The 11980-nt window shown below is 39.8% G+C and overlaps 1 long non-coding RNA gene across 1 annotated transcript; it reads right to left on the bottom strand.

Moving 5' to 3' along the window:
- Positions 1-3780: 3780 nt before the first annotated feature.
- Positions 3781-9554, bottom strand: LOC117132859. The gene is made up of 2 exons (XR_004456541.1): positions 9431-9554; positions 3781-9343 (listed from the first exon to the last, which is right to left on the bottom strand). It is a non-coding gene; the product is annotated as an uncharacterized LOC117132859 (long non-coding RNA).
- Positions 9555-11980: the final 2426 nt, after the last annotated feature.

Here is an 11980-nt window from a genome sequence, read left to right as displayed (position 1 = left end):
GCTCGATAACGAAAGACGAAATAGATAAAGAAAAGGTTTTTGATCGATTTCGGACTGAACCTTGTTAAAGGCTGCCTACGTACCCCTTTCGAGGATCAAGCCGAACGTAGTTCAATTGATAGAGCTGGACAAGAGATCGAACTGCCTGGGCGAGTTCGTCTAGTAATCGAGTGCCAGTCATAGAAACCGAACTTGTCGAAAATAAGCCTAAAGTTTATAAGTGCAGAGAATTTCGAATCTAAAAAGTTCTCCCCCATGCTCCTCGCCTAGGACTCCTTATATACTAGCTCCAAGGTCGGTTTACGTTTTTACTCTTCTGCCCTTAAGCCGTCATAGCATAATAATGGAGATATTCCATTTTTCCCGATCTTCACAATTATCTTCAAAACTTCCGTATTTATCCGCGGAAACTTGACATTTATCCTTCCTTGTGGTCCAAGCGTAGACCGTGCTGCGGTTTACGAGCTTTGGGTTAGAAAATCGTAGGATGGGCCTCGAGTCGTGTTTTAGGTCCCTTTGGGCCGTCTTCCGACTCGAGACGTTTACTACGAACTTTCTGCGGTTCCTCATCCGCGAAGTTTGATCGATGAGTTGGAATAGCGGAAAACGTGGACTGAGCTTGCTACGGTCTTCGGTAGATAGCGTTCGAAGATTTGACGAGAATGCATGGATTGATGTTTGTCGATGTCCGGAAGAGTTCAATCGCTACACAGCGACCGAACTTCGGCTCGAGCCCGGTCGCTACGTAGCGACCGAGCGGGACGAACGCTCGGTCGCTACGTAGCGACCGAGCGGGATGATCGCTCGGTCGCTACGTAGCGACCGAGCTTTGGCTCGAGCTCGGTAGCTACGTAGCGACCGAGCGGGACGATCGCTCGGTCACTATGTAGCGACCGAGCTTGGCCGAGCTCGGTCCCTACGTAGCGACCGAGCGGGACGATCGCTCGGTCGCTACGTAGCGACCGAGCTTTGGCTCGAGCTCGGTCGCTATGTAGCGACCGAACGGGACAGACGCTCGGTCGCTACGTAGCGACCAAGCTTGGCTCGGGTTTGGTTGCTGTATAGCGACCGGACGGTGTGTATGCGTGGTGATCGAGCTTGGTTTGTCCGCGGTCTGATTTCCATACTCGAGCTTGTCTGCGGCCGATTTGGATACATGTCCGTTGCCTTTGGACAATCGGTATTTAGTGGTTCGATTGAGATTTGGACGATATTTTACTGCAAGGCTCTTCGTAAAGATATCTTTACGAAGATTACTTTTCGTAAAAATGTTTATGCTGATTTTTACGGACTTTCAGACATTGATTCCGTCATGACCGATTTTGACCCCAACAGTTACTCTCAGTTGGTTGAAAGAGTATGCAGGAAAATGAAGATTGATGTAGCTTCGTCCAAGATTCAGCTGAGTTACTTTCCGTTTGGAATGGATGATAAGAGGCCATGTTACATCTTCGATGATGAAGATGTTTTCGGATATTTATTGGAAGCCGAAAAAATCAGAGCCGTACTGTCTTGCACGTGGAGCTCATAGAATCTGTCTCACAAAACCAAAGTAACGAGATGTTTTCTAGGGATGAGGAAGTTATTAGTGATGCAAAAGCTAATGATGATATGGTTGGTCTTAAGGAGTTGACGACTATTCTTTATATTTAAGAGGATGAGAATGAGAAATGCGATAAAGTGGGTACTGAAAGAGATGATATGGAGAAGTTGGCGGGTGTTACACTTGCTGAAACACCAGTTGTACATTTCGAGTGGGATGACGGTATTGACATGGCTTTGCACCAAGAATTTGAAACTAAGCATTAAGTGAGAGATTTAGTGGACAAAGCTGTGCATAAGAATTGTTTTGAGGTTGATATAGTAAAGTCGATGCCTCGACTTTACGTATTAAAGTGTCGTGGGATTGGTTGCAAATGGTATTTACGAGCTGGAAAGCTGAAAAACTCGGATTATTTCACTATAAGGACGTATCGGAAGATGCATACTTGCGTTAGGATAGAGGAAAGTGCAACCAAGAAGGGGAAAAGAGGCACACCAAGCTTGGTCGCATTTGTGCTGCAAGCTGATTATCCAGGAAAATACAAGACTCCAGCACCAAAGGATCTCATAGATTTGGTTGAGAACAAATTGGGTGTTAGGGTTTCATATGCTACGGCTTGGAGAGGAAAATACAAAGCTATCAACGATCTGCGTGGGAACCCAACAAAGAGCTTTGCTAGACTGCCGTCTTACTTGTACATGTTGGAAAGGTTGAATCTTCGTATTGTCACCCGCTTAGCTGTGGATGAGAAGAACCAGTTTAAGTATGTGTTCTTCGCGCTCGGAGGTTGCATTGAAGGGTTTAATTCCATGTGGAAAGTGATAATTATGGATGGAACTCATCTGAAGGGTGTGTATAAAGGAGTGCTTCTTATTGCCACTGCTCAAGATCCAGATCATCATCATTATCCCCTCGCTTTTGCTGTAGTAGATGGTGAAAAAAATGCAAGTTGGAGTTGGTTTTTGACTACATTGAAACCTTGATACCAGATGATCCACAACTTATATTCTGCACTGATAGAAACCAAAGCATCATCAAGACAGTACACGAGGTCTACCCATTGGCGATCCATGGATATTGCATATATCACTTGGCTAATAATGTGAAAGGAGCATGCAGCCATGTTAGGAAAGATGTGGTTGCACAAGAGTTCAAAAAAAATTGCTGGTATTTACATAGAAAAAGAGTTTAGAAGAAAATATATTGATTTCAGAAGAAGGTATCCTCAGGCCGCTGAGAATCTGGATGAGAGTGTGCATTAGAGCAAATGAGCAAGATGACAATTTCCAGGATCAAGGTACAACATAGATACAACCAACACTGCTGAATCTATGAATGATGTTTTCAAGGAACAAAAGAATTATGCACTGCTGCCAATGATTGATGAGATCGTGGGAAAGATTATAGAATAGTTTAACAGATACCGAAAAATTTCTATAAGGGTTCCACATCGGCAGCTACTTGTCCCACGTGTGCATGTTGAATTGCATGAGAACTGTCTGATTGCAAGAACACTTCACGTGGAGGTGCTAAACACATTTGAACGTCAGTACAATGTTACTGGTACAGATGGGAAAGGTTATTTGGTTGATTTGATCAACAAAACATGTCACTGTCAGCATTTTGAAATTGACCGGTATGCTTGTGTGCATGTGCTTGCTGCGATCATGAAGTATTGCAGAACTACAACAGATGATACGCTAGAGCAGTTGGCTGAAAATTATTGTTCTAAGTATTATTGGATGGAGCAGTGGACATTGGCATATTGTAGGACAATATATCCAGTGCCTCATCATTCATCATGGCAAGTTCCTGAGGAAATACAATCTCAGGCTGGGTTCCCGCCGTATGTGGAGAAAAAAAAAGGAAGATTACAAACTACGAGATTCCCATCTATGGGAGAATATCGGAGGAAGAGAAAGAAAAATTATGCACCATTCTCGGAGTGGCTTTGAAGGACCCTAAGATCGGCTCACTCGAATGGATCAGATTTGGATATGAACTCCAGATGGAGAACTGGATGGATTGAAGGGTCGCACGAAGGTTGCGGAATGGCCTTCGATATTCCCGACTTCAGATGGTGCTTGTATGACTCACAAGACCACCAAGTGAAGGATTTTTCTTTGTTGCTTGATATGACTCACAAGACCAAGGATTTGAGGAAGTGTTTACTTGGATATGACTCACCAAGAAACAAGACAAGTTCTTAAACGAAGAACAAAGAGTTTAACTCAAACTTTAGACAAAATCGATTTCTTGATTTATTAAAATGAAAGAGTTTCATACTTATAGAATTTTGTAGATCTAAGAATTAAATAGAAAAGTAGACCTAGTCATTAAACGAAAATAAAGACAAGATTAATTAATGTGACTGATCGGCTTCCATCAAGATGCATCTTGACCGGCTAAGTCCAGGGCCGTAAGGACAGTCACATAAGCGGGACGATCAGCAAGGGCCGCGAGACGTTCTGCTAAGGCCGCCGCGGGGCGTTCTGATCGGACAAGTTGCATTCCAACAAAACCCAAGTCTTCTGATAGCTTAAGGACCCTTGCCTTAGAGAAATGTCCAAAGGAAAAGTCCATGATTGGATCAAACAAGGTAGAGAGATCTTCAGCACGGTCGTCGGTACATGCGGTACGAGCCAATCGAGCCAAAAGAGAGAAGTCTCGATTATTTTGTGAAACCTCATGATCCAAGTCAAGTCTGGCTTGATCCAAGTCAAGTCTGGCATGATCCTTGTCAAGTCTGGCACGATCCAAGTCAAGTCTGGCATGATCTAAGTCAAGTCTGGTACGGTGAAAAACATGAACCTCGGTTGAAATGTTCAGAACATCCTAAACTCCATGCTGAGATGGTTCCATGTACTGATCCGTAGACTGCGGCACATCATTCCCTCCCTCTTTAAAAGGATTTGTCCTCAAATCCATTGTACCTGTATCAAAAGGGAATAAATCAGATACAAAGGATTTAAAATTCATGGAAAATTCAATGAAGGAAGATTTTGGACAAAAACTTCCTTGGAGGTTTGGACTCGTTTCCCTCAAGTATGCCCGGTTACATATTCCACGAACACAAGTCTTTAGGGATTCACCTGTGCTTGCTCTCCTTGGAAACTGATCATGCTTATCCTGTTCATTCAAAACAACTAGAGAAACCACATCAAATCTGCGAAAGAAATAATCAAAGCGTTTCTCTATCCTTAAGACATCAAAATCAGGATCCAAGCCCTTAGGATAATCATTAAGCACGTGGGTAAGTATCAAGCAAGTATCAAGCAAGTATCAAGCAAGTTAAATGATTGCCAAAAATTGGTTTATCAATCTCAAAATCAGGCCAAGCTGTGAAACTGTTAGGAAAACAATGAGGCAATGCCAATTTCGAAAAATTCTCATCATGAATGAAATCAAATTGATTATTTGGCCTAAGAAATTTTGGTTCATGCCTTTTCCTAAACCAAATTTCTTTGAAAGCACAGCTCAATGAAAACAATTCATGAAAAGGTTTAAGTAAAGCGTTTTTCAACCAAGTAAAGATTTGTTTTTACTTAGATATTCTCGGATTCAAAACGTTTTCATGATGAGTAGAGACAATCAACCCATGATCCTTACAGTGCTTTTGGTTTGGAAAGGAGGTTGACTGAGGAAACACATTTGGTTCGTTGAGGATCGGTTTTGGCTCAGGCCGCTTCTTTCTTGGACTTGAATCTCCTTTAGAAGTCTGGTACTCGCGGATAGACAGACTGGAGAACCTCCGATTTGGAAAATTCATAACTCCTTCCTCCGTGAAGATGTTGAAGTGATTCCAAGCCTCAGTGAATCCTTGTTTAGTTGTCTTTCCAGGGAAATTGTATTGATGACAAAAGACCTTCTGAATGTTGAGATATCCTTTTTGGACTGAACCTAGTCTATGGCATCTCCAAGGTAGCCGGTTTGGACAACAAAGCTTCTCCAAATCTCAGGCTATTGGGCACGGTCGATGGTTTCATTTCTCAGAGGCTGAACCTGTCTTTCCTGGATACTCAAAACAAACAAGTGCTCTTGAAGATCAGGAGTCAAAGAGACAGGAGTTATGCCGGGATCAAAACATAGATGGCTCTCCATAATGATGGAGGTAATGCTTGTTGCTTCTTGATCAAATACTGGGCCAGGTTCATCCTCCTCATCAAAGATATGACCTAAATCCTCATCCAAGGGGTTCCTAGTGTCAAGACATGGTCCTTGATGTGGATAGTCCAATGGCTCTTCCTCAAAAACCTGTTGAGACAAAACAAGACTACTTGGATGCTCCGGTTGCAAAACAGTTATATCTACAATAGTCTGTTCATTATCAATCATAAGCTTAGATTCAGAAGAAGGAAAATCACATGTTTTTCTCACAAATCATCAAGCTTTCAACTGGTTCTTCATCATATTCATCATAGATAGGTAAAGAATCTGAAAAATATTTCAACTCCTCAACATTGGTTTCAGATTTACCTTTGAATTTCTTGCTGATGAATAAGGATGGCTCAGCTACAGGTGTACGTGTGGATGTGCTCTTCTTTTGCTTCTTGCTGATGTCCTTGAGGGTTTTCATCATTCCCTTCTCAAAGTTATCACCAAACTCTAGGACATCAAATTGAAACAATCGCCTCTTGGGATCAGCCACATCTCTGGTCGTTTTGTTTTGTTCTTTGCACCTTCGGTTTGGCTTTTCCTGCACACTAACAAACTCATCAAAATTATTCAAAGAATATTTGAATGGAAATTGAGAGACAGTTTGTCGTGGGGGTTTCTCTTTGCTACTTTTCCTTTGAAGACCAAACATCATAACCTGAAAATCTCAACACAAAAGTTAGGAAATAAAACCTCACACTCTCAAGTGTTTAATCACCCACTCAAGTGTTTCTCTCAAAAAAAAAATTTTTGGTGATTACACACAAGTTTCTACTCAATGTTCTAAGAAGAACAAATCAAAGAATTCCAATGGACAAAATCCAAGCAAGCACAAAAGGAATTTCTTAAGAGAGAAAGATAAGAGATTTTTGATTTTTGGGAATCCGTTTTAACCACCACAAAAGCTGGATTTCTCCTCAGCCAGCAGGTTTTCTCTTCCACCACCAATCCCCGAATGAAAAACTTTTCGAATTCTTTTTTTTTTTATAGATCTTTTTTCTTTTTATAGATAGATGATGGTAATGCGGGGCCCGGATTCAAGATAGAAAGAAGAAGAAGTGTTTATGATTTAGAAATGGAAGATGAGAAAGATGAATGATTTAGAAGATACCAAACGAGCGGCTCTGATACCACTTGAAGGACCCTAAGATCGGCTCACTCGAATGGATCAGATTTGGATATGAACTATAGATGGAGAACTGGATGGATTGAAGGGTCGCGTGAAGGTTGAAGAATGGCCTTCGATATTCCCGACTTCAGATGGTGCTTGATATGACTCACAAGACCACCAAGTGAAGGATTTCTCGTCGTTGCTTGATATGACTCACAAGACCAACGATTTGAGGAAGTGTTTACTTGGATATGACTTACCAAGAAACAAGACAAGTTCTTAAACGAAGAACAAAGAGTTTAACTCAAACTTTAGACAAAATCGATTTCTGATTTATTAAAATGAAAGAGTTTTATACTTATAGAGTTTTGTAGATCTAGGAATTAAATATAAAAGTTTATCTAGATCTAGTCATTAAACGAAAATAAAGACAAGATTAATTAATGTGACTGATCGGCTTCCATCAAGATGCCTCTTGACCGGCTAGTCCAAGGCGGTAAGGACAGTCACATAAGCGGGACGATCAGCAAGGGCTGCGAGACGTTCTGCTAAGGCCGCGGGGTGTTCTGATCGGACAAGTTACGTTCCAACAAAACCCAAGTCTTCTGATAACTTATGGACCCTTGCCTTAGAGAAATGTCCAAAGAAAAAGTCCATGATTGGATCGAACAAGGTAGAGAGATCTTCAGCATGGTCGTCGGTACATGCGGTACGAGCCAATCGAGCCAAAAGAGAGAAGTCTCGATCATTTTGTGAAACCCCATGATCCAAGTCAAGTCTTGCATGATCCAAGTCAAGTTTGGCATGATCCTTGTCAAGTCTGACACGATCCAAGTCAAGTCTGGCATGATCTAAGTCAAGTCTGGTACGGTAAAAAACATGAACCTCGGTTAAAATGTTCAGAACATCCTGAACTCCATGCTGAGATGGTTCCATGTACTGATCCGTGGACTGCGGCACATCAGGCTTGGTGACAGTAGTGACAAAGATGACAATGATAACGATGACATCGATTACGAAGAAAGCATCAATGAGGGAAGTGACAGCGAGGAAAGTGGCAGCGAAGGAAGTGGTGACGAGGGAGGTGACAACGAAGGAAATGATGAATGACTCTAACTTATGTGTTATCGAACTTGATTATATGTTGTGAGTCTTAATTATGTGTTATGGGACTTATTTATGTATTGTGGAACTTATTTATGTGTTGTGGAACTTATATAATGTGTTGTTTCTGTGAGGTACGACATGTACAACTGGTAAAACTTCATATAACATAACAATCATGTTTATGTGTTGTCGTACTGGTACAACTAGTATAACTATATGATGTAATACTAGTACAACTAGATCAATTACATTATATACACGAGGAAGGAAATACTGGTACAACTTCTTAAAATATGACATTTTAAAACTCCATTTGGCTTTCAATAATTAAATAACAATAGAATATATAAGTTTTCCATCTAATTGTTTGAAGTTTTACCAAAAAAAATTCAATTATTACACAATCACATAAGTTTGCATGATCTACCTTATACTTTAAAGGTTTGTTTACTAGTTTGTTCACTATATTTTTGGAAAACGTACACAAAAATATATTTTAACAAAATTAATGATTAATTTGTATGTGGTTCAATGCATTTAAGAATTAAAAGGCTGTACAACTGAGGTATATATATTTTTAATGTGGTACAACTACACAATTCAAATTCTCTACCAAAATACAACTATGAACAAACTTGTACAACTCAATACCTGATACAACTATGTATTAGATTGTACAGCTAAAATACTGGTACAACTACTTGTTAATAACCTTATTATGTTTAAGCTGATTATCACGTTTTAAATGTGTAATACATTTTAAGAACAACAGTTGTACCTTTTGTTATTTAGTTGTACCAGTTGTACCAGTTGTATCCGTCAGAGTATTTTTTCCATAGTTTACTTGGTAGTATTAGTTATAATTTATACCATCTAAAATATCATCTAAAATAACAATATATAAAGGTTAATCATTTGTCTTAAAAACAGACCCTAATAAATAAGTTCATAATTTATACCATTTTCTTGGCCTCCACCAGTGTCAAAACGATCATATGATCAAACAAGTCCTCCATGTTCCCAAATCTGTCCCTCGGATTGCGGTCATCTTCCATACTCTTTATTCTTGCTTCCAACTGACCAATTATGTCATCTCTCACCTTCAGGCTTGCTTCCAACTGGGAAACTCTTGTTTCCAAACTCTCACATCCTGCCTAAGTTTCCTCACACACCCTCGGACCCACAAGTTCTTCACAAATCCTCTCAGGCTCGTGTTCTATCTTTCGAGTTTTGACATCCATCTTGTACAGATCCTCCCAAAGAATTTTTACTTGGTCATGGATAATAATCTTGTTCCAACCATCAACAATTGGGTCATCCCTATCCCCATCATCTCCCAGCTCTAAATCATCCCATAACCCATCATCAATGATCTCAACTGATAGATCTGACTCGCTTCCAGTTGGTTTCAAAATATTATAAATTTCCTGAAAAATTAACCAAAATATCACACATTAAGGTAAAAATATGAAGACTTGAAAAAATGACACAGAAACACACTTCAAGTGTATCACCTTTGTTTCTCCGAGCTTCTCATATATCTCCCTCAACGCATATCATGACGACCAATTCGCTAGGAATCTCGACTTGCACATTCTTGGACAGCTATCATCAAATTCTTCAACACCTTCTCTAAAACTTTCCTTCAGCACTTGGATACTTTCAAATGCCAATATCTGCACACCATTTTAAACTAACATATTAGTAACAAGTTATAGATGTTATATGCCATTCAGTTAACAATTATTACCTCCAGTGGGTTGATAAACCCAGGAAATGTCCCAAAAGGCTTTTATAGTTGAGATCTTTCCTCGAAAATGCTTCACCATATGCTTTATCTCCTTCAAGGAGTCATCAAAGGTGAAACGCCCCCATGGAAACGTGTGGCACACCCGAAGATCATTAACCATTCGGAGAAGAAAATGGTCTATAGGGGTTCCATACCTTGATCTTTGAAAAATGACTGTGGCCAAGAAATAAAGCACAGCCATCCTCAACCGTTCATGACTACCATCATATTTCATCTTCTTTAGCTTCTTTAGGACATCAGCCGCTGTCACTTTTAGTTCAGGAGGATCGTCACACTACTTCTTTGGTGGTTGCTGAAAGTACTTCTTAGCAAACTTCAAACTCCCAATGCTCTCATTGTTTTCTGGATATGTGTGGCAGTATAGTCCTGATATGAGACCATGTTCTCTGATGGAGTAACGAATGGGAACCCCATTTACCACAAACCAAGCCTGTCTCTTCTTGTCGACTTTTATGGTGCGAATCAGTAACATCCACAATCCCATCACCTTTCTCCTTGAGGAGCACTCCATATGGAAAATATGCTTGAACTGTGGGTGCACGTAAAACCACTTCTTCTCGGTTGCATGAAAATCGTCAATCAACTTGATGAACTTTGTTTGATGACACCTAGAGGAGAGCTTACAGGGTTTCCCATATTCGACTGGTTGGAAGTAAAACCTGTGTGGTTTGATTACTCCTCCAGCCATCTCCTTTACCTACACAAAAAAAAACATTAATACAACTGAAAACTAAGGAGTTGTGCTGGTAATACAAGTTATATTGGTTACACAAGTGCTAGTTGTACGAGTAACACAAGTTGTACATATACGAGTTATACTAGTAATACACAAGTTCTGCTATAGTCGTAGATGTACGAGTATTACAAGTTGTATACTTAAATTTGTTTAAGTGGTACGAGTTATACAAGTAATACAAAAAACAGTAGTACAAGTTATACTACTTAGATTTGTTTTACTTGTAGCTACATATGTTCTAGTTGTACGAGTTATACAAGTAATACGTAGGACAGTTGTACGAGTTATAATAGTTACATATGTTCTACAAGTTATACATATAATAGTTGTACAAGTATTACTTATTAGATAGGTTCTAGTTGTACGAGTAATACTAGTTATACAAATAACAGTTGTACAAGTTTCACTAGTTAGATAATTACAAGATGTACGAGTGATACTTGTTTTACATATTACAGTTGTATTAGTAAAACGAGTAAAATTGTCATGTTCTAGTTAAATTTTTAAAAAGTTGACCAGTTCTACAATTTTACATTTCATTTCATATCGTATTAGTAAAACAATTTAAACTTCTTCATTTGTAAAAGTCACACTTATCTTTAAGTACTACTAGGTTTGCTAGTACATCTATATACAATATATCTACGTTCTAACATATTACAAAAACTGACTTCAAAATGAGTTCTTACCATTATTTGCTCTTCTGTAGCATTAGGTTCTCGTGATCTGGGAGGCTCACCATGCGATCCCATTTCCTCATTGTCTCCTTGTTCTGAATAAGGTGTCCCGCCCTTTGTGGAAGACCGGAAAATAGATGCATCCGGAGGATCTTGTTGGTGTGGCAGATTTTGTCTCCTCGTTGGTGGAGGATCTTCTGATGTGGCTGGTGGTCCTAAGGGTGTCTCTTCATTGTCGGGTTGAGTAGCAGAAGCGGAGGCAGCAGCCGGATTAGGTTGAAGATTTTTAGGGTTACGGTTTGAAGTAAGACGCGGCCGCTTCGTGGGATGAGACGACGACCCGCCGTCGTCTGCTTCGTGTTCCTCTGCTGAAGACGATCTACCCCGCTTCTTCTTTCCCGTGGGCAAAGTCATCTCCTTCTTAGCCGGTTCAACCTCCTTCTTCTTTGTCGGTGAGGATTTATTTTTCTTCTTTGGTGGGGATTCTTTCTTTTTCTTGGTGAATCTTAGTTTAGATGTCATTTTTGCTGGTGGAATTAATGAGTGAAGATCAAAATGTTCAGAAATTGTGAAATGAAGAAAGTGGGGAAATTGTGTTACGATTTAGGGATTTAGGAGAATAGGATCCGAGTTTTAGATGGGTCGGGTTTATGCGTGTAGATAGTAAGGGCATGAATTGTAAATAAATAAAAATCGTTTGGGCTTTTAGGTATTTCCCCTTGTTTTGTATTTAAATATTAATGTAAACTAAAAACAAATTAAAACAGGGTCACGAGAGAATTTTTGAAATCTATGTGTCTCATGACAGAATTTGATCCGGATCAGAGCCAAATAAGAGTTA

The sequence above is a fragment of the Brassica rapa genome, chromosome A03, assembly GCF_000309985.2.
Source record: "Brassica rapa cultivar Chiifu-401-42 chromosome A03, CAAS_Brap_v3.01, whole genome shotgun sequence".
Lineage (NCBI taxonomy): Eukaryota > Viridiplantae > Streptophyta > Magnoliopsida > Brassicales > Brassicaceae > Brassica > Brassica rapa.
Note: the sequence above shows the minus strand (reverse complement) of the source record. Positions and strands in the feature narration are given on the sequence as shown.